The 21,689-nt window shown below is 36.6% G+C and overlaps 1 long non-coding RNA gene across 1 annotated transcript in view; it reads left to right on the top strand.

Annotated features, from left to right (window-relative positions):
- The window catches only part of LOC148108659 (uncharacterized), a 32,389-nt gene extending 11,622 nt beyond the window's left edge, over positions 1-20,767 (top strand). Inside the window, exon 2 of the long non-coding RNA XR_015727156.1 lies at positions 108-20,767. This is a non-coding gene — a long non-coding RNA (uncharacterized LOC148108659). The remainder of the gene's footprint in view (positions 1-107) is intronic.
- The last annotated feature ends 922 nt before the right edge of the window (positions 20,768-21,689 follow it).

Raw genomic sequence — 21,689 nt, 5'->3', positions numbered from 1 at the left:
GGACTCTGTGAACAGCTTTGTGAATTACTCTCTTTAATGTTCCTCAAAGTATATCACAACACTGTATAGTTTAGCCATTGCTGAGAGTCCTTATTTCCTTCCTACAGCACTGAACTGATCTGGGGAAAGTCATCTTTTCCATCATGATGGTCTGACTGAAGAAATGTGGCTGGAGGCAACACTCTCAACTCTGGCAAACTTCCTGGCCAGAATTTTCCAATTGGGCCATCATTTGTCTGAAGCAATATATACTAATCCTAAATTTTCTTTATTAATATTTTGTAAATTATTCTAGGCCTACTAAAATATTTATTTCAAGCTGATTTCTTTTTTCTTACAGTTGTTCGATTTTAGAAAATACATGTACTGTTACTGTATTTGGTCTGTACAGAGAGAAAACAATTTAGTTATTTTTTTAAAAAGACAGCATTGATATTGACATATATATTATTGAAAAGTTGCATCCACTAAAATGTGTTTCTCTAGAGTCAAAATAAAATATAATAATATTTTTGATCCATAAAAAATGGTAAAGAACATTGAATCTAACCATCACAGGTAAATGAGCTCCGGAGAGATTACATCAACTGCTCAAATTTTCCTAGCTAATGAGGAGCTAGGTTCTGACCTAAATCCAAGTGACAACAAATCCTGTACTTTTTATATTACGCTATGTTGTAATGCTAGATTGTAAATTTCATCAACCAAAGGACAATGTTTGGTTTGCCACTACATACTCATTGCATGGCATAAGCATGCTCCATAAACATTAGTGAATAAAAGAACGAGTAAAAGAACCGTACTTCCTAGCAGATAGACTTCATTTTAAATACAGTTTACAACGGAAATTTAGTTCAACTCTATTTATTGATTTCTTACTTTATACAAGATATTTGCTCTACTATGTTCTATGGAGATTTACAAGAACAGGATAAATATAATGTGGCGTCTGCCCTGCAGGAACTTACAGCCATCATGATTATCTGTGAAACAGTGTAGGGTATGGTAAATGCAAAGTACAAGACATATGAACAACCCATTATATGAAACATAGAAGGCTTTATAGAAGAGATGGCATTTATGTTGGGTCTCTAAAAATAGGAAGATTTTTTTAGATAAATATAGAATTGGAAGACATTTTATTTGAATTGAACAAAGCATGTAAATGTGTGGAGTCAGGAAACAACGGCATGAATGTTATTATTGAAACAGTCCACTTTACTGGAACATGGAAGACATGAAGGAAGTAAGACGATGTTAAGACTAGAAAGAAACTGATAGGGAAGGGGAATGGCAGGCACTGTAGGAGGCTTTGGGAGTCACTCTAAGGACTTTAGAATTTATTCAGAAGGCCTTTAGAGCTTTTTGAGCAAGAAGGTGCTATGTGGATCTCTTTGAAATAGTATATTAAAATTTATCAGAGAAAAATGATTACAAGTTCTAAATGGATATAACAGTCAAAATCATCCATCAACTAGAACACCCACTAATGATGCTGAGGAGAACAGATCCATTCTGAGGCTATAGATACAGGCTTTTACACCACACTATAGCTCGATTCCTTGGTGAGATGGCACTCACCACCATGTTCTGTATTGTCCATCATGGCAGAATGAAAAAAAAATTTCCTTTTTTTTTTTTAAGACTTTATTTATTTATTCGACAGAGATAGAGACAGCCAGCAAGAGAGGGAACACAAGCAGGGGGAGTGGGAGAGGAAGAAGCAGGCTCATAGCAGAAGAGCCTGATGTGGGGCTCGATCCCAGATCGCCGGGATCACGCCCTGAGCCGAAGGCAGACGCTTAACTGCTGTGCCACCCAGGCGCCCCCCAAAAATTTCTTTTTTGAAGGCTTTTGACTTTGGCTGCAGAAGAATTGTTAGTTTACAAAAGAAAAGTGTGCAGTGACCTACGTTTGAAATTCAGAGGACTCCAGATTTCTTTATGCCCCACATCTTTCCTAAAATGTCACTGTAAATGCTCCCACCAAATCTGCTTTTTTGTGAGTTCCTACTAATTGTAGTAGCTTGTCTTAGCTCCAAGTAGTATGTAAAGAACAACAATGAAATAGTGGGGGAAAGAGAAATTTTAATGGGGATAGGATATAAACAAAACACAGGTATTATACCAAGGATAAGATGTTCATTAGGGAAGGCTTTAGGCAATTATTGAGGAAACCTCTTCATACCAAGATGAGTTTTGAAATAACGATACATTCATTCCGTCGAAATGTTTTGAAGAAAATGAGCTAGGGGAGGAGAGAGAGTAGCTATAGAGATTTAAATGGCGGTGCATAGACTGAGTTACCTATATCACTTCTGTTATAATTACTATTAACACAATTTTTAAATTAGAGACGGAGCCTGGGAAAAAAGTGGACCATGTCACTGAGCCTGTAGAAATTATTTTATCAGTTAGGAGAAATCTTCCTCTCCTTACTCCAAGTCTTTATGTGGACAGCATTCCTACTGTGGATTTTCAGCATGATAGTGTGTTAGCACATAGTGATTCCCGCTTGCATTCAGCCTCGTGGTTATAGAAGACAGAGGTTCATACGTGTGTAAGACATATTTTAAGCAAAGACATGAGATTTATCTTTCATTTTCATATAGGAGGTATATAAATGTTATAACTCTTAAGATATAAAGTATCTGCATTTGACATCAGTGGAACTTTCATATTAGGAGATGAGATAAAATATTTAGAGACTAGGAGGGATGGTAAATGAGCAAGTTAACAGTTCTGCATTCTATGCAGCTCATAATTGCAGCTCTGTGAAGAGCTCCCATTGAGTCAATGGGAAGTGTGGGTGGAGGTTAGTGCCAGGTTAATTGTTGCATTCAACATCATTCAGGAGAAAAAGGGGAGATAAAATCGCAGCATTTATATTTCTGCCCTTCAATTTTCCTTCATCTCTACACTTGTTAGATTTTCATCACTTGTTATTATTTACATCCCATGTCTGATTTTTTTTCCCTCCCCCAACTCCTTGGGTTATTGAAGAAATACATTCAATAAAGTTGACTTTCGAGACATTTTAAAAATAAAGAAAATGCCATACATCTATTCATTTTCAATATAGAGTTGGAAATACAGTTCCATGGAAAATATTATCAAGTAACCTTTTGAAAAATAGATTTCGTGAAGAAAGAGGTATTTTATTAGATGTCTCCATGGCATTCTAAAGATTGTGGTATATCACCAATCCTAAGGCTGCAGGTAATTTTAATTACCATCTGACAGGTCATTTTTCTTTTTTAGTAGTTTTCTAGTCCTCTGGGATCCACCTACTCAATGACTATAGAAATTTCTTCCATGTTAGGAAAGAACTTTTGACTTCAAATACACAGCTTCAGTAATTTGTCTTTCATATTCTCTGAGTCCTCATCTTTCCAATGTGACTTGGATCCGAATTAAACTACGATAATGTATTAAGGATACTACTACCTAATTATCATCAATTTCAGGGTGACATTGTCTTTAAATTTGAAACTTCGGATTACTATCAACATTGTTTAACTACGTTGCTAATTCAGAAAGTTAATATTTAGGTAAATTAAACAACGTCTGTGTTTTTCTTCTCAGTTACTAATGTATTCTTTTCTTCATGCTCCCACTCTTCAAATTTTCCACTTCTATGTTCGCTTTTATCTGTATCTTTTTTATTGATATTAATATTTCCTTTCCAAATGTTTATCTTTTGGGACATTCCATTGTTCAGTTTGGAAAGCATTTACACAAATCTTGAAGAAGTGAAGGAAGCAAAAAAGAAACTTAAACTTTTGTCAAACTGTACATTGTCATGCTTATTAAATGCAAAAATTGCTAAAAGAGGAATAAGCGAACTTCCATGTCTTTGCCTTTCAAAGGGAGCTCTGGAAAACAATATTCCATTGGGTTCCAAATTTTATTGGATAGTTTAGTGAAACATTCAAATTAAATTTGTAGGTCTTTGTCATCATGTATATGTTTAAAATTGTCAGGGGCGTCCGGGTGGCTCAGTAGGTTAAGCATCTGCCTTTGGTTCAAATCACAGTCCCAGGGTGGGTCTTCCTACTCAAGGGGGAGTGTGCTTCTTCCGCTCCCTCTCCCCCTCCCCCCTACTCGTGCATGCACTCTCTCTCTCTCTCAAATAAAAAAATAAAATCTTTATTTAAAAACTGCCATTACCTCGCTTACCTCACAATTTATGTTTTACATCAGAAAATGCCCATTTTGATAAAAAATAATCACTTAAAATAGTCTTAATTTTTACAAAACTGAGTGTAGTCTGTGGTAGAAAAACTGATATAATTTTTCATAGGTTGATCAGTGATTTTGATTTTTCTTTTATCTATGAGGAAACCATAAGTCATACCATTATTTTCCTGGATTTCCAAACTTCAAGTTCATTATAAAATGTAAACTAATTAAATATGTTAGAATGTCTTTCTACAATTTGACAATATCTTATCCGAGGAGATCTGCTCAGATGGGCATTACTTCATTGCATTGAGGGAATATCCATGTGTTTCCTTCAGAATGAGACACAGCTTGAGCTTCCTCACCTTATTGGCCTGGGTTCTCTATTTCCTAAGGATTCCTTTAATCATATTCTGGTATTATTCATGACTTACAAGTTTTTATTTGGACAGAATAGCATTTGGGAATCAAACTTTCTAATTCTATTTGTATTATTGGAACATTTAGAAATTAAAATCCAGGAATTCTCACTAAGAAAATTTTAAATGTGGAAACATAAAAATAGAATACAGACAACTGCAATTGATCTCCTATCTTGATAACAGATGAACTTTTTAAAAAATATTTTATTTATTTATTTAACAGAGAGAGAGAGAAAACACAAGCAAGGGGAGCGGCAGGCAGAGGGACAGGGAGACACAAGCTTCCCACTGAGCAGGGACCCCGACACGAGGCTCAATCCCAGGACCCTGGGGTCATGACCTGAGCCAAAGACAGACTCTTAACCGGCTGAGCCACCCAGGTGCTCCAAGATGGACATTATTAAAAGCTAAACACATTATTTCTATTATCTAACAATGAAAGAAAGTATCATGATGACATGCAAATACATTTACCAAATTCAAAAGAGATTCTTTAATCCTCTTCTTTTACCAGAATTTATCCATTAGAGTTCTAAACTGTAAATATCAAGACATAATTCTATGCATCTTAGATTCTTCTATGGTTTTAGGCAAAGACCTAGTTCCACTGATTAATTATTTGGCATGTTTCTAAGAGCTAAGGCACTACTGAGAAATATGATCGCTCCTTACTTGTTTAAAGGGCCTAAGCTGAGAATGTTTGGGTTATGTTTTATTTTGTTTGGTCCACATACCTAACACTTAGCACTGAATGCGTTATGAATAGGTGGAAAGAAGGGAGAGAGAGAGAGAGAGAGAGAGGAAAGGAATAAATGGAGAGTGATTAAGGCTTGCCTGCAAAGGCAATACTAATAAAAATACATTTCTAAGTACTTATTTTATATTTTACATTTCATATACTAACTGCAATACAGCAGGCAAACTAATAGTATCTAAACAACATCTGAGCCCAAATGAATAGGTAAGTTATCTGCAGTTGGCACGTCCAAGGACCTTATGAGGGAGGGCTGGCTTCTACTCACATCGCATTTGCTTTGCAGGCTGGCTGTGATTTTGCAAATGACAATGAGCTTGCTTCTTCCCAGGGTTAAGTTCTAAAGTCAGCTCACAAGGCAAAACTTGTCCTTGAATTCCCTTATATCACCTGTACAGCTTGATTTAGGGTCTATGCTCTTATAGCGTAATTCTTAAATGCATTAAAATCTGAGGAGTACTATGCTAAACTTAGAACAAAAGTTGAAACCTTCGGTTGTGAGTGACTCAGTGCACGGTGATGGTGATGGTGATGGTGATGGTGATGGTGATGGTGATGGTGATGGTGATGGCGATGGTGATGGCAATGGTGTGGCCCGGAGTTGAAGAGTCCTCGTTTTGAAATCCGCTCACAGACTTTGAATCCTAGAGCCATCGCTTTGTACCTGTGTGACCTTGGCTAAATGACAATATCTCTTGCTCTGTTTCCACATCTGTGAAATTTGGATTATGATTGTATCCACGGAATAGGTTGTTGCGAAGATCAAAGGGGATAATCTGTGTCAACGGTTTGCAACAGTGTCTGGCACACAGGAAGTGTGTGCACTATTCCTCCTGACTTGATAACTATCAAAATCCTCATAGAGAACAAATGATGGATGAGAATTCTAACATGTCTCTGTTTGCCTGAAGGATTTACTCCATTCTGTTTTAATAAATCAGCCTCTGCAAACCTAATGAGTATAAATAAATTGTTTCCTGGGAGGAGGTAACAAGATAAAATGTCACCCGGCACACAGTAGGTAATGCTTATGGATTTTAATCTAAATCTTGTGGGAGCAGATGGACATGCATCCTATTCTTGGAAAAAATATGGAGCTGACCTTGACTGCCTGCATCTATCTTTCGAGTTTGTCAGTACCTTCGGAGGCCCCACTGAACAGGAATCAGGCTCATGCTCTAAGTCATTAAATGCCATTAAACAAGAGTTAGGTTCTAAATCCGCCTCGAAAGCACCTATGATGTAACTCCATTGCACTAAGATCTGCCAGTTCACTCCTTCTACGTAAAATGGTTTTAGCTTCTCGGCCAGAAAGCCTCCATCTTATTATAGCTCACCAAGCTTCACTAGCATAGCCAACCCCAGCTGGAAGCCCCAAAGGAATGGTTTCTTCAGGTGCGCTGTCTTAAAGCCCCGAGTCCATTATGCACCTTGTGCCCCACACGCACACACACACCCCTTCTGGAACTCTGGTTACTTAAACTTCTACCCCTTTGTCACCATGACCTCCCTCACGCTTTTGCCTGGTAGAGCACTCGGATATGCAAGATCCCTGCCTCTGCCCGTATAAGGGCAGACTGTTCTTTCTTGCTGAAACGTGGTGACAGCTGTGTTTCCAGCATACCCAGTCTGAATATCTCATTCATTGAACCAACATTTATTCAATATTGCAGCATACCAGGGATTGCATAGTGCACTTAGCAGACTAATAGTTGGATAAGACATACTGGTCTCATGACGCCTATGAGCTGGCAGGAAGGAATGAAAATTATATTAATGACAATTTGCTGTCATCTATGCTGCTGATACAACTCTGCAGCAATCTTTCCTTTGTAGCATTCAGGTGCTATTCCTATTTGAGTGGCAAATATAGTCATTTGAAAAAATAATCATTTTCTTCCATTCTACTTTTCATCTGTGAGAGAAGGGTCAAAAGAATTTGACATTTTTTGTTCATTTTTCTCATTCTACCAGTCATTACATGATTTCATTTGAGGTGAATTTTGTCTTTTTTTTTTAATTGCGAAAGGAGGAAAACACTGTTTCATAAACACTGTTTCTCTGTGCCATATTTAAGTAGAAATTATTATGTGTTCATCGTCTTTTCTCATGTGATTATGAACCAAGTTCCTAAGATATGAAACTGTGTTGGCCAAAACTCATAACAATTATTTATTAATATTTGGACATGTTATAATGTCACAACAATGTCACTTTTTTTCTGATGCCTTTTATTGCTTATAATGTAAAATAAGATTCAATAGTAATTGATGTAATGATAGCTACAGTGATTGAGAGCTTATTTTGTTCCAGGGACACATGGAATATTTACTAACATCTTTTTATTTAGTATTTCCTGTATATCTCTGAAGAAGATACTATTCTCTATTTAAGATAAGAAAGTCAATACACAGGCTGAGAAACATAACCACTCCCCTTCATGAGCTTGATTTCAAAGGCCACCTCTCTTTCTCTCTGTCTTCCCCCGCCTCTCAAAAAACTACTTTTAAAGACCTACCCTGAACCATATCAGCTTTTCATCCATTGCTCAAAAGCGAATTCACCTATCATCTCCCCAGACTTCCTTGTTGATGGTTCTCATATTAATATTCAAGGATGACAGCTGCTTAAATGCCAGCAGGTTAGCTGGCCAAGAGGAATTGGATTGATATGAACACAACTTGGAAGACTGAAATATGGACAAAGCAGATAGAAACGCTATAATTATACAAGACAATGAGGATCAATGCTGAGATTGATTCGTAGCCACAGTGTATTTCTCATAAAAAGAACACACTCAAAATGTTTTCTTTTAGCTTTTCTTCTATATGTATATAATTGGCCCTCAGAACTGAGTAGTGGTTTGAATGTACCACGTACATGGAAAGGAATGTTGTTTCTTTTTCATTTAAATCTCTTTTCTCTATCCATATAAACTGTGCCCATCTCCAGCTTCTCTTGAAAAACCTTGAAGCATTCTCAAAGCACAGAACCAGTGCCTTAAAAACAATTTGCATTTTCCATTTGGCTATTTCAATTACTGTGAATGGCTCCTTTTAGTTTTTGTTCTGTTTTTATGCTTTGTTCTATCATCCAAATGCCTTTGAAAAGTTTGGAAGTTTAAGAAACAGCAAAGGACCATATGCTTTAATCTCCTTAGTGAGCTCCTTTTATCTTAATATTTCTTGCTTGGTTTCAAAGTCACTTTTGACATGTTTATGTTCTCTAACATGATAGCTTGAAGGCAATGTAAACCAGAGACATATATGTAATGTCTCCAAGATATTTTCTGCAACCACTTCCTTGTTGAGTCCCTGGGCCCTTATTTTCCCTACTTTATTTTTTTTATATTCTTTTAAGAAATTGTACTCTGTAACTTCATTATTGCTATGGACTGAACAAGTCCCCCCCCCGCCCCATTCACCTGTTTAAATCCTAAGCCCCCAATGTGATGGCATTTGGGTGTGCAGCCTTTGGGAGGTGATTAGGTCATGAGGGTGGCGTTCTTGTGAATGAGATTAGTGCCCTTATAAAAGAGACCCCAGGGAACTCCTTTGCCCCTTCCTCCTTACAAGGACACAGGCAGAAGAACCAGGAAGTGGGCCTTCATACAATTTGCTGGTGCCTTGATCTTGAACTTCCCAGATTCCAGAACAGTGAAAAATATATTTTGTCTGTAGGATTCTGTTATAGCAGCTTAAATGGACTAAGACAATTATGAAACTTTCCATTTACCAACATATTAAAATTTTAAAGAAAACTTTATAACTTGCATCCAAAGTTGTTATCTTTCCTATAAACACTAAACAATGAAATTTATCATTCCATCCTTTTTATTTTTTGTAACAACTTTATGGAGTTATAATGCACATGTCATAAAATTCATCCATTTAAAGTGTACAATTAAATATATTCACACATTTGTACAGCCGTCACCTTTATATAATTTTAGAATATTTTCATCATCGCAAAAGAAAACACCACATCTAATAGCAGTCCCTCCCTATCCCCACTTCCCCCCAAGCTCCTAGCAACTACCAGTCTTTTCTTTCTCTAGATTTACCTACTCTGGAAATTTAGCATAAATGGAATCATACAATATGTGACGTTTGGTGTCTCGTTTTGTATGCTCCATGATGTGTCAAGATTTATCATTGTTGCAGCATGTATCAATACTTCATTCCCTTTTATGGGAAAAAATATTCCCTTATATAGACATACCATATTTTTTATCCATTCAGTTGATTGATATTTGTGTTGTTTCCACTTTTTTGTTATTATAAATAATGTTGCTTATGAACATTTATGTATGACTTTTTGTGTAAACAGATTTTCATTTATCTTGGACATAGATCTAGGAGTGGAATTGCTGGATCTTATTGTAACTGTATGTTTAAGAATTTTAGAACTGCCACGCGGTTTTCCAAAATGGCTGCACTACTTTACAATTCCACCAACAAAGTTGTTTGTTTAGTAGCTTACTTAGACTAATTCAACCCGTGTTCTTTGTTGTATGCAGCTGATGAAGATTCTTCTCAATTAACCTAGTGATCAGCTAATGATCAGACAGATATTCCCTTAAAGGCCTTGGACCAGTGAGTCATCCAGTCTTTACTGATGGGCTCCTATGTTAGGCTATGCCTACAATGCCCATCACACAGTTAAAACTCTGCCTTAGTCTTTACTTCTTTCTTGGGCAGTCAAAGGTGAGAGATCAGAGCCTTCTCAAGTCATTCCTGGGTGTCCATGCAGTCTTGCATCTAAGCATGTCCTTCTGGATTTCCAGGAATATGTTGGACCTTTTCAAATCCCCCAGTGGACATCTCATTACCCCATTTCCCTTTTTAAGACTTTTGGTCGACTTCTTAGCTACAGCTGGTATTGCTGGTTACCACTAACCATTTTCCACAAATACCCTGGATATAAGACACACACAGAAGGAATTCTGGGTTAGGTCAATTAAAGGCAAACCCTACAGAGGGAGCTATACCTAGTTGCTGCTAGAAAGATCAAATAGCAACATCTTTCTGGGGAAGGGGCTTTAGGAAGCTCTGAACCTACTCTGCTCCCTCTAGAGGCTCATAGATACTGGTAGTCAGCCTGTGGGTTTTCAGTGCTACCAGGGAGCTGGGAACAGGGTGAGGGGAGTAAGGCTAGTTAAAATGCCACAGAGCTCATTGTTCTTGTTGCGATTTAGCCATTTTTCTTGAATACAAGCTTCATAATTGTCGTAAGCCTTTGGTTAAATCCCAGAGGTTTAAAAAGTTGATTTTGACAATTATCGCCAGCGTTTTCATTGTTTTTATGGGGCGCAGATTTTCAGAGATCCTTATTCTGCCATTCAGAAAGTGCCACCATGGTGATCCCTTCGTGTACGTCCCAGTGGTGTCTTAAAGTCAACATCGCAAAATGAACTCATTGGGTTTAACATCATCTTTCCTCTTTAATAATCTTCTTTTGTCGTCTGTCTCACTGAGTAACTCTGATACCCATCAGACTGCACTAGCCAGAAATCTAGAGGCTGATCTTTACACCTGTTTCTCTTTCTCGCCTTTATCTCCCAGCCCATATGCCACCCACCACCAAGTCCAGGGCATATTTCCTAAATGGTACTCAAATCTATCCACTTTTTAGAATCTCCAGGGAAAACATCATTGGGTCAGGTTCTCAGAAACAGACTCCCAGATACTGTAATAACACTTAAACAAATGTACCCGAATCTGGGTCAACTCCATTTCATCATCTATCCACATATTAAACTGCATGGCATCTTTTAAGTGCAAAATAGTTCTGCCATTTTGGTTAAAATGTAATGCTTTCCTACTCTCTTAAGATGAAGACAAACATTCTTTTTTTTTTTTTTTAAAGATTTTATTTATTTATTCAACAGAGATAGAGACAGCCAGCAAGAGAGGGAACACAAGCAGGGAGAGTGGGAGAGGAAGAAGCAGGCTCATAGCAGAGGAGCCTGATGTGGGGCTCGATCCCATAACGCTGGGATCACGCCCTGAGCCGAAGGCAGACGCTTAACCACTGTGCCACCCAGGCGCCCCAAGACAAACATTCTTACTAGGATCTCCAAGGTTCCTTCATGGTCCACACTAACTTTCACCAGAATGTAGTAGCATACATTCTTCCCTCTACCTGGGTAATGTCCCCTCTTCTCTTGTTCTAGTGAAATTTTATTTACTCTTTACATCTGATCTCAAGTGTGACTCTCAGAGATTTTTCCAGTTCTATATTACATAGTCCTATGTACTTGTCCTTCCTATCAATTATTATAAGAGTGATTTCACATTTGTTTATGTGATTATTTAATTAATATCTGTCTCTTCTATTGGATTATAGGCTCCACAAAGAGACCCTTTTTAATGTTGCTTACAGCTGTATCCCCGGAATTTCAGCTTAATACCTGATGCAAATTTAGTGATCAGTAAACATTGGTTAAATACATGAAACTTGATTAATTTATGCTGAGGCCATACTGGAATAAGCAAAATAAATTTCTACTCTTCAGCCAAGATATTAAACAACCTATCAAGCAGTCAAAGGGATCAGTCTATCTGTTTCACCTTTATTGATTTATTCTTTGTTGAAATATTAGTTGCTTTAAAAAAAAACCCACCAACAACAAACTATAGACATCAGGCTAAAGCGAACATGTATAGAATTTGTATGCTCAATTTGGAGTTAATCAGTGTAATCAGATTTTGACAATTATTTTGACAATTAAGTTCCTAATAGCACATTGTATGATTTTCTATATTTAAATAACAATATAGAATACCAATAGCTAATAACTATATTCAATTTAACAGATATTCTCTGATCTAGTGTCATAGAATTGATAAGTTAAATTGCTTTACTACCTTGACTTGTTTGAGGACTGTTTTAAAAACTTACTGTCGGGGCACCTGGGTGGCACAGCGGTTAAGCATCTGCCTTTGGCCTAGGGCGTGATCCCGGCGTTATGGGATCGAGCCCCACATCAGGCTTTTCTGCTGGGAGCCTGCTTCTTCCTCTCCCACTCCCCCTGCTTGTGTTCCCTCTCTCGCTGGCTGTCTCTCTCTGTCAAATAAATAAAATCTTTAAAAAAAAAAAAACACTGTCTAGGTAAAGGTGGGATAATTCTATATGTTTTTTTTTCTGTTCTATCAGGGGAAGCCACAGAAACCATTGATCTGTGGTTAACTGTATTCACAATAGTATGTCTTTTGAAGGGAATATTGTAGTCTTCCAAAAGATTACATTACTTCCTTACATTTGAATAGGTTGAAAAAGGTATTTCCTCAGGATGGACTCGGAGTCTGTCTCTTTGCTTCTAGCATCAGAGGTATCTAGCACCAGGGTGTCGATGATACCTTATTCCAAAATGACCTGACAGCAGCCCTTGAGAAATACCTGGTTTGTCTTCCAGAAAGGTTGCCAATGTGGCTTCATTTGGCTTAGAATCATCATTTTAAAACTAAGCATGTCATCATTGATTTAAAATGCTTCATATGACAGCTTTGGATTTTTTTTGCTTAACTTTTTAAAGCATTCGAACTCTAGCAATCTCTAGAATGAACTGTGTGTCAATTTTGAATTTATTCCTGGCCAAAAAAAAAAAAAAATGCCCTTGCATTATAAGCTGCACATTTGTTACCTGAAAATAGTTATTTCTTTGGGAAATATGTTCATGGCTTACAGTATTTTTTTTCTTTTAAATGTAGGAAAACTTGTTTTCCTTCTTATTATGTTGATTTTTTTTTCCTCCAAGGTACGAAGGAGCTGCCATTCTATTGTACTGCTCTCTCTAATTTCCCAGACGCTGTGCTAAATCTCTTACTGCTTTTGGGTAGTTTCCAAAATACGATGCTTGAATTAAACTTGTCCCCAGTAGATTTTACCTTTTAACTGTATCCTTTTCTCATTTTTGTACTGCGATGACATAGAACCTCTGAATGACTTTATTATATTTCAGAGCATGACTGTTACTTCCTGCTATTTTTGTCTTTTCTACTTGAAGTGGAGTTTATTTCTCTAGTATTTTTAGGATCAGAGCCCATTAGTACCAATGCAAAAGTTGCAAACATTTTCAAGTAAAGATTTCAGTACAGTAAATTCCTACAAAAGAATAACAGTATTTGGAACTTTTTTCTTCATTTTATTCTGATTTGTTAAATCTATATGGTGAAATAATTTTTATACCTAAATGTGTAAGATATGGCCATCAAATACAATAACTTTTCAAGTGTTTCCTCCCAACTCTTTAAATAAAATTTTTCCTTTAGAATAGTTTTAGGTTTACAGAAAAAAAATATAAAAATTGAACAGAGAGTTCTATCTACCCCAGACCTAGTGTCTCTATTATTATCATATATTAGTATGATATGTTGCTACAGTTGATGTGACAACAGTATTGATACATCATGATTAATTGAATTCCATAGTTATTCAGATTTCCTTAGTTTTTAACCTATGTCCTTTTTTGTTCCAGAACTCCATCCAGGAAATGACATTACAATCAGTAGTTATGTCTTCTTAGCCTCCTTGTGGCTGTGACAATTTCTCAGATTTTCCCTTGTTTTTGATGACCTCAAGAATTTTGAGGAGTGCTGGTCAGATACTTTTGGAATGTCCCTCACTTGGGGTTTTTCTGGGGTTTTTCTCATGATTAGACCTGGGTTATATATTCTGTAGAGGAAGACCGCCAAGGCAAAGTACCATTCTCATCACATCATAGCAAGGGTACATACCATCAATCTGACTTAATCACTGTCGATGTTGACCTTGGTCACCTGGCTTCGGTACTGTTTGTCAGGTTTCTCTCCTATAAAGTTACTCTTCTTTCCCTTCTTCTGTACTAGCACAGCCACACTTACAGAATGGACAGTTATGTTACACCTCCTTGAGGACAGAGTAGCTACATAAATTATTTAAAATTCTTCTGTACTGGAGATTTTTCCATTTTTCTCCATTATTTATTCAGAAAGCTATGTATATCAGTATGGACTCATGGAGATTAATTTTAGACCTTGAGTTATAACCCAATACATTTTTTGTTTGTTTGTTTATTTATTTATTTATTTATTTATTTATTTATTTATTTATTCAAATGATTCAGCTTTCATCATTGGGAGTACCTTTACTTGTCTCTTGTGTTCTATTGACATACCCTTATTATTGTTTATTTTGCTTTTTTTTTTTCCTTATCACATCTTTATTTTTTTGGCACAACAAGATGCTCCAGGCTCACCCTGTGTATTTCCTGCCCCAGCAATAGAATTAACCATTTCTTCGAGGAGCCCAGCTTTTTTTTTTTTTTTTTTACTGGAGAATGGTTTAGAAATCAAGACCTAGGCACTAGCGGTTCTGTCATATTTTTTCAACCTAAAAGGGATGAGACTGATATTTTTTAGTATTCTGCTATAATCTAAGCCAGAGATCGGCAAGCGTTTTCTGTAAAGAGCCAGATAGTAAATATTTTAGACTTTGCAACCATATGGTCTCTGTCACAACTACTAAATTGCTTTTGAAGTGAAAAAGCAGCCATAGATAAAATGTAAACAAATGGATATGGCCGTTTTCCAATAAAACTTTATTTACAAAAATAGGTGATAGGCTGAATTTGGCCTGCAAGTCATAGCTGGCTGGCCCCTGATATAAGCCAGATGTGTGGCATGTGCATGTATGTGTGTGTGAAAGAGAGAGAGAGAGAGAGAGAGAAAGAGAGACTAACACAGAGACAGATAGAGGTGAATTAAATGAATTAATCCTTAGAATAAAGGAGTCAGGGGGGCGTGGGTGGCTCAGTCAGTTAAGCGTCTGCCTTCAGCTCAGGTCATGGTCTCCGAATCCTGGAATGGAGCCCCTCATCGGGCTTCTTGCTCAGCAGGGAGTCTGCTTCTCTCTCTCTCTCTCTCTCTCTCTCTCTCTCCCCCTCTATCCCTCCCCACTGCTCGTTCTCTCTCTCTCTCAAATAAATAAATAAAATATTAAAAAAAAAAAAAGAACAAAGGAGTCAGGGATTGAGCTCAAGTGGTCTCATTATAAAGCCAGTGTTAATTGTATTTCACCCTAATGTCTCCTAGTCAACAACTCTTCGAATCACATTCCAGCAGTTCTCTGCATTTTCTTTTTTCAGCTCTCAGAAAGTAATAGACTGTTCCGTGTGTAGAATTCTCAGACGTCACAAGTGGTGTAACTGTAACAGTGTGGTTTGCATGTCTTGCCTGGACATTAATCTTATTTATGTTTGGTCACATGTTTATGGTTATAAACTCCAGATTATTAATAAAGACATCAACCTAGCCGACAAAACTACTCGCTGAAATATGCTGTTGGCAAGTCTTGCAAAGTAAAGACATTTTTCCAGCTCACACAGTGAGTGTGTACAGGAGCCTCTTGTTCTCCAGGAAAACAAGCCCGTGGAAGTGACAATTGAATGACAGTCTTTTCCAGACACTAACACAAGAAGCCAATGAGGAAAGACAGATAGGACAATGTTAACACAGAATGAAGTCCTTGAAGAAAGAGAAGAATGAGAACCAAAGAAAAATGAAGAGACCCTAAGGTGAGCCAGACTGATCTCTCAGAATATTTTCAGTGCATTGCTGAACCAGGTACTTTGTCTCCACATCTGTTTACCCGTTTTATCTTTTCCAGATAATTTTTAAAAATTATTCCTCAGTTTTAAGCCCTCACAGTCACACATTTTTCTTTGAATTTATAATTCTGGATGCTAAATCCATTGATCCAAGTTCCTCTTACCGAGGCAGTCCAGCTACTGGAAATGAACTCCACTTGTTTCAGCCGTGAAACAAGGTTACCTCTGTGGTGTCTATTTTCTCCTTCAAACTGTTGTAAGTCACAGGTAATCAATAGAGAGCTGGAGAAAGATAATGTATTAAAGGTAAATCACACAATATTTCTTGACGCGTTTGCTTTATGGGGGACATAATAACTCTCCTATTATTGATTACACATTTTTCTAATTGTTCAAAATCTCTTCTCCAAAATACCAATGATTTTTCTTAGACTGGTGTCAAACGAAATAAATCCCTCCACCCATTAAGCCATTGATCAATGATAGATATAAACCCATAGTGGTGTATTTAAATGAGACACCAGTTCATATAACTATTGATCATTCGTTATATATATGCTTCTGGATCAAGGATGAGGTCTGTGGGGAAAAGGACTAGAGTAGTGCATTGGAAAAGTCAGGTAGGAATGTTATATTGTTAGACTTTGTGGTTCCTAGATAATGTTTCAGAGGATATTAATACTAATACTAATACTATAACTGACATTAATAACAGAAATAATATAATAAAATAGTAAGAACTATGCCCATCAGTCAGAATATATCAAGTGCAAAGGGATTTAATGCACAGTATTAGTTACCAAGTTTTTGCCTTGAACCCCTGCTGCCACCACTCTACTGGCCTCGTTAGGAAAATCACTGCCCCTCTCTTTCTCTCCATGCTTAACATGAATAACTCGCCCTGTCATGAAACAGACCCACTGTTTAAGTTCCTACAACACAGCCAAAGATGAGGCTATCACTTGGCTGGATTTTACTGAAGGCTGGAGATACAGAAAGGTTATCAAAATACAGAATAAATCACAACTACAATAAAATAAGGCTACTTTTGGAGTGCACCAGTGTGGGCCCATCCTTGAAGAGTCCCAGTCCACAGGGCACCTCCGGGGCTCGTTTCTGACCTGCCTCTAAGTGGCCAAGGCCAAGTTACTCTTCCCACAGGGCGTGTTTTGGAGTCTACTTATACTCATCAGAGTCCTGGCCCACTGCCCAAGCTCCAGTTAAAGAAGTCGCTCTCTCACCCCAATTTAAGTCTGAATTTCCCAGATTTTATTTCCTTTCCCTTACTAAGAAAAAGTATCCAAAACTTGGGATACAAAGGATGACTTCACGTCCTGTCCACGACATACTAGAACGCCAATGGGTCTCCTCGAAGCTTGTCTGATTCTCTAAGAGGATTCATTTTGTTTGATTTACTATTTACTATCGATAAAATTCCAGACTCTGTGCAGTCAGTTGTAACCTTTAGAAGACTGTTAAATTGCAAATGATTTTTGTTCAGTTGAGACACAAATGATTTCTCTCTGATAGAAAAGATAACCCCGAAGGTTATGTTTTATGGTCCTGGAGGATATTAAGCAGTTTTGCATTTCATTTAGCAATGCCATTTCAGCATGTTTTTCTTTCTGTGACTACGCACACTTTGATCCTTCCTATACTTCATTGAACTAGTTTAACCCTTGGCTTAGTCCCTCGTGAATGTTTTTGCATAAGCTTACTTTGTGTTTTTATGAGTTATATATTTTTTTAAAGATTTTATTTATTTATTCGACAGAGAGACAGCCAGCGAGAGAGGGAACACAAGCAGGGGGAGTGGGAGAGGAGGAAGCAGGCTCCCAGTGGAAGAGCCTGACGTGGGGCTCGATCCCAGAACGCGAGGATCACGCCCTGAGCCGAAGGCAGACGCTTAACCGCTGTGCCACCCAGGCGCCCCATGAGTTATATTTTTAACTTACAGAAAATTATACTTTGATACTCTGGCTTCTTCACAAGATTAAGAAAAATAGGAATGTCCCCTTCCTTCAGAGCAAGACTCACCATCAGATTTACACCTACATTTGTGAGACCTGGAAAACATGATAAATGTAGGTCCATATACAATAAGATTAAATATTTAAAAGTTATAAAGAGTCACAGGCTACTAAATGAAACCCAGTCCTCCTTTTTACCTTGACAAGCATCTCTTCATATTGAATATATTGAAAAATATGCACTAAGCTTTGATAATTTTTATTACTGAAGGTCAGCAATATATCAAAAATGAACAAACTTAAATATGACACATGCTTGGTTATTCTATTGAAAGGAGGAAAGTATTTGGATGAATAATAAAGCAAAACAAATAATAAATTATTATATATTTATTTCATGTAACAATTTTCTAGCTTCCATGTCAGCGGAATTACTCATTATATTGTTATAATCAAGGTTTTCAAATAATTTGTATTCTATTGACAGTAATGCCAAATTTGACCTTTGTCAAATCATCACAGTGCTTAAATAGGATTTATTTGCCTTAATAACTTCAATTTGGAAAAAAATTGTCTGGAATTGTTTATAAATTTATAAAACATGTTAGAATTATTCTATGTTCAAACATTGTCTTGGGGGTAATATTTGAAAATTTAACACTTCACAGAAGCTATTACAAAAATATGTAATTTAATTACATAATTTTGTATTATCTATATCAATTTTTTACCATTTCATAATGCAACACCTAGAACTATACATGTTTCTTTGACTTCTTTCAAAGCTAAGATATTATAAAGAAAATTTAAAGTAGTAATATATGCCTCAGTTTGCTCAACACTATTCCATCAAGACCATACTTGGAATTTATAATAGCTAGAAAATAGTATCTGTAGACATTAATTTCAATATTATTTGTATGTGGATCTTCTCCCTTATAGTTATGTAAATATTTTCATTTCCTTAATTTCTTCATATCTTACAAGAAATTCAGTTTTGTTGCATATTTTACATGCAGTTTTTTTCAATTAAAAAACTATTTTCTCTAAATTTTGAAATAGTGCATTTTAAACTCTCTAAAATTGAATCATCCAACCTTAGGTTTGTTTACCTTTTTAAGTGTTTTCTAACATTATCAGTGTCGCGCAAGAGTTCATACCAAACAACTGGAGGTAGCACAAAATTAAAACTGTTTTCATTTCAGGTCAGAGACCATAATTCACTCTTTTTTGTTGGTATTTGAAAGATCGTTTTAGTATTTTAATACCTTAGCCAATTATTTAAATCCCAGTGGAGATTTTGGAGATATGATGAACATTTCTGCAATTAATTTTATGCAGCACATATACAACAATTTTGAACATCACCTGTAAAAAAATTATAGACCGATACTAAAAATATTGATAAACATTGAAATCTCAAATTACCACCACAATCTAAAAATTTGATACTATTTCAAAGGTCCAACTCCACATTTGTACACATCCCATGAGATTCTCAGACCTATTACAGAATTTGGTCAAAGAAGATAGAAGAGTTCTCTGCTTAAGACAAATTCTTCATAATTTGGGTTTTCTGGGGGCAACGTATGACCAGATTCACTTCATTCACCAAGGTAATAAATGTAATATTTTGGTGTAATATTTGGAACATATGAAATACGGAAGTTTTATGAATCTTTCCCCAAGAAGAACAAGACCTTCAAGCATCCCCTTTTCTTAGCACTCCTAGGGTTCAGGGTCTGGTTTCACCCATCACCCTTAATTTGAAAACCTTGTTGTTTTCCTTCACTTTCCTAGTGTGGCTTGTTGTAATACCATGTAGTAGACATTTTCATAGCAAGTCTGAGAGTGGTTATAGGGTGGCATTTGGTTTTTATTTCACCAACAATTTCAAAGAATATGTACATTGTTGGGCTAATTGAAGTCACTTTATTTGTTTGTTTTTGTTTGCTTGTTTGTTTAAGGTAGTTTCAAGTCAGCTCATACATAGCACAAAAAGTTACTCTGGGTGTTTGGCCATAATTCTTGAATTTAGTACTGTTTCCTGAGCTTGCCCTTGACATTATTCACTTAAATCATGTATTTTATTTTATGAGTCTTTTAATTCATTTAAATAGAGTAAAATAAAACATTTTAACTACTTTCTGAAATTTCAATTCAATCTTACTAAGATTTTTTTTAGGCAACAGTACCGCATACCTAAGAGAAGGAATTTGAGAAGTTGGTTAACTTGTCTTTTCTCTCACCCTTCGCCATTCTTTACCACTTACTCCCTGTCTGTGGAAGAGCTACCGTCTGCCTCAAACTTTCGCAGCAGCAGCAGAGCACGGAAACCTCCACACCTACTAACAGCCTTGCCTTTGTTTCGAAGACACCAGCACGCAGAGCAAGAGATGCGGAGCCTTTCTCAACCAGGTGTTGTGATGTGTGGATCCCTGGAAGGTGCTGGGTGCAACATTTAATTCTTGGTTAAAGATCATATACGCTTTACGTCAAGTGACTGAGACTCACCTCTCTTTATTTTATGAGTAACTTCCCAAAGAAGAATACATAATCTTTATAAAGGCAACTACTTTGCCTTTGCAGGGCATCCTGCTTTAACCATATTCAAGACATAACAAAACAAAACAGAGACAGAGAAAGAGCAATCGAGATTTTGGACAAAGGAAAGAACAAGTATTCAGAAATAGAGCTCTGATTGAAAAGATCCAGATAATTGCCCCAGTTTCTTTTAGGAACAAAGAACAGGAGGCTGAGAACTTGCTTTGTTTATGTGTAACTGAAGAGCCTAAAAGGTGTCTCCCTTCCCCAACAAAGCATCTGTGCTTTAAAGGGCTATTTGAATTCTACCCTTTTCTCCCATGTTTCTTTCCAGGTCTCTTTTTCTAATTTTATCTGACCTCAAAATACAAGAATAATTATTTTTCCAAGTTGAGATTTAAAATGCTTAATGAGTAATTTTTTTCAAGACATCCATTCATCCACATAAGCATATTGTATACTGAATCTATTTCATTTCAGCGACTATTCTAGTTGCTGGGAGTGAAAATGCACAATCGATGCTTTTGGTCGTTTAAAGGATACATGCCATTGCCTGGCTTATTTATTTATCCAAGTGAAAATATTTCTGTAGGCAAGGTGCCTTGGGAGCACAGAAGGGATCTATTAGACAAGCAGGCATAGCATCCATTCCCAGTGCTATTTCTCCAGAGTAATGAGAATTAAATTCAATTCCCCATATTAATCTGCATTCATTTTATGATTGTTGATGACCTTGAACCCATGAATAACCACAATTCAACTGAGGGATTGAAGAACCCAGCTGAGACTCCTCTCCAATAATATATTGAAGCCAAGAAAAAATAAATCCAACGCAGTTACAGCCACATTTTTACAAATCCCCACAACTGTCCCCATTGCGTACAACTGCTTATTCTGCTGGAGGGATCAATGGATTATCTGTTGTTTCTGATAACTTATATCATTATTCATCTCTATTTATGGGTAAAATGCTGGATTGAAAATAGCAAATAAGATGGAAGATAACAACACAATGGCTTTTAGGAATTAATGTGAAGAATATAATTTAACTCTATACAGCCATTGACTTAACTGTTTATAGTTGTAACATACGTAAAAAGGTCTGGGTGTATTTCTGAGTTTAGGCTCAACAGCCCAGAAAAAAAATGCTGTGAATGCTGGCCCATGAGGACTTACTAGAGTGATCAAAAATAATGAACTCAAGAGGAAAAAAATCAATAGCATTTATTT

This window comes from Ursus americanus, chromosome 17, assembly GCF_024610735.1.
Source record: "Ursus americanus isolate L20-20 chromosome 17, mUrsAme1.1.p, whole genome shotgun sequence".
Lineage (NCBI taxonomy): Eukaryota > Metazoa > Chordata > Mammalia > Carnivora > Ursidae > Ursus > Ursus americanus.
Note: the sequence above shows the minus strand (reverse complement) of the source record. Positions and strands in the feature narration are given on the sequence as shown.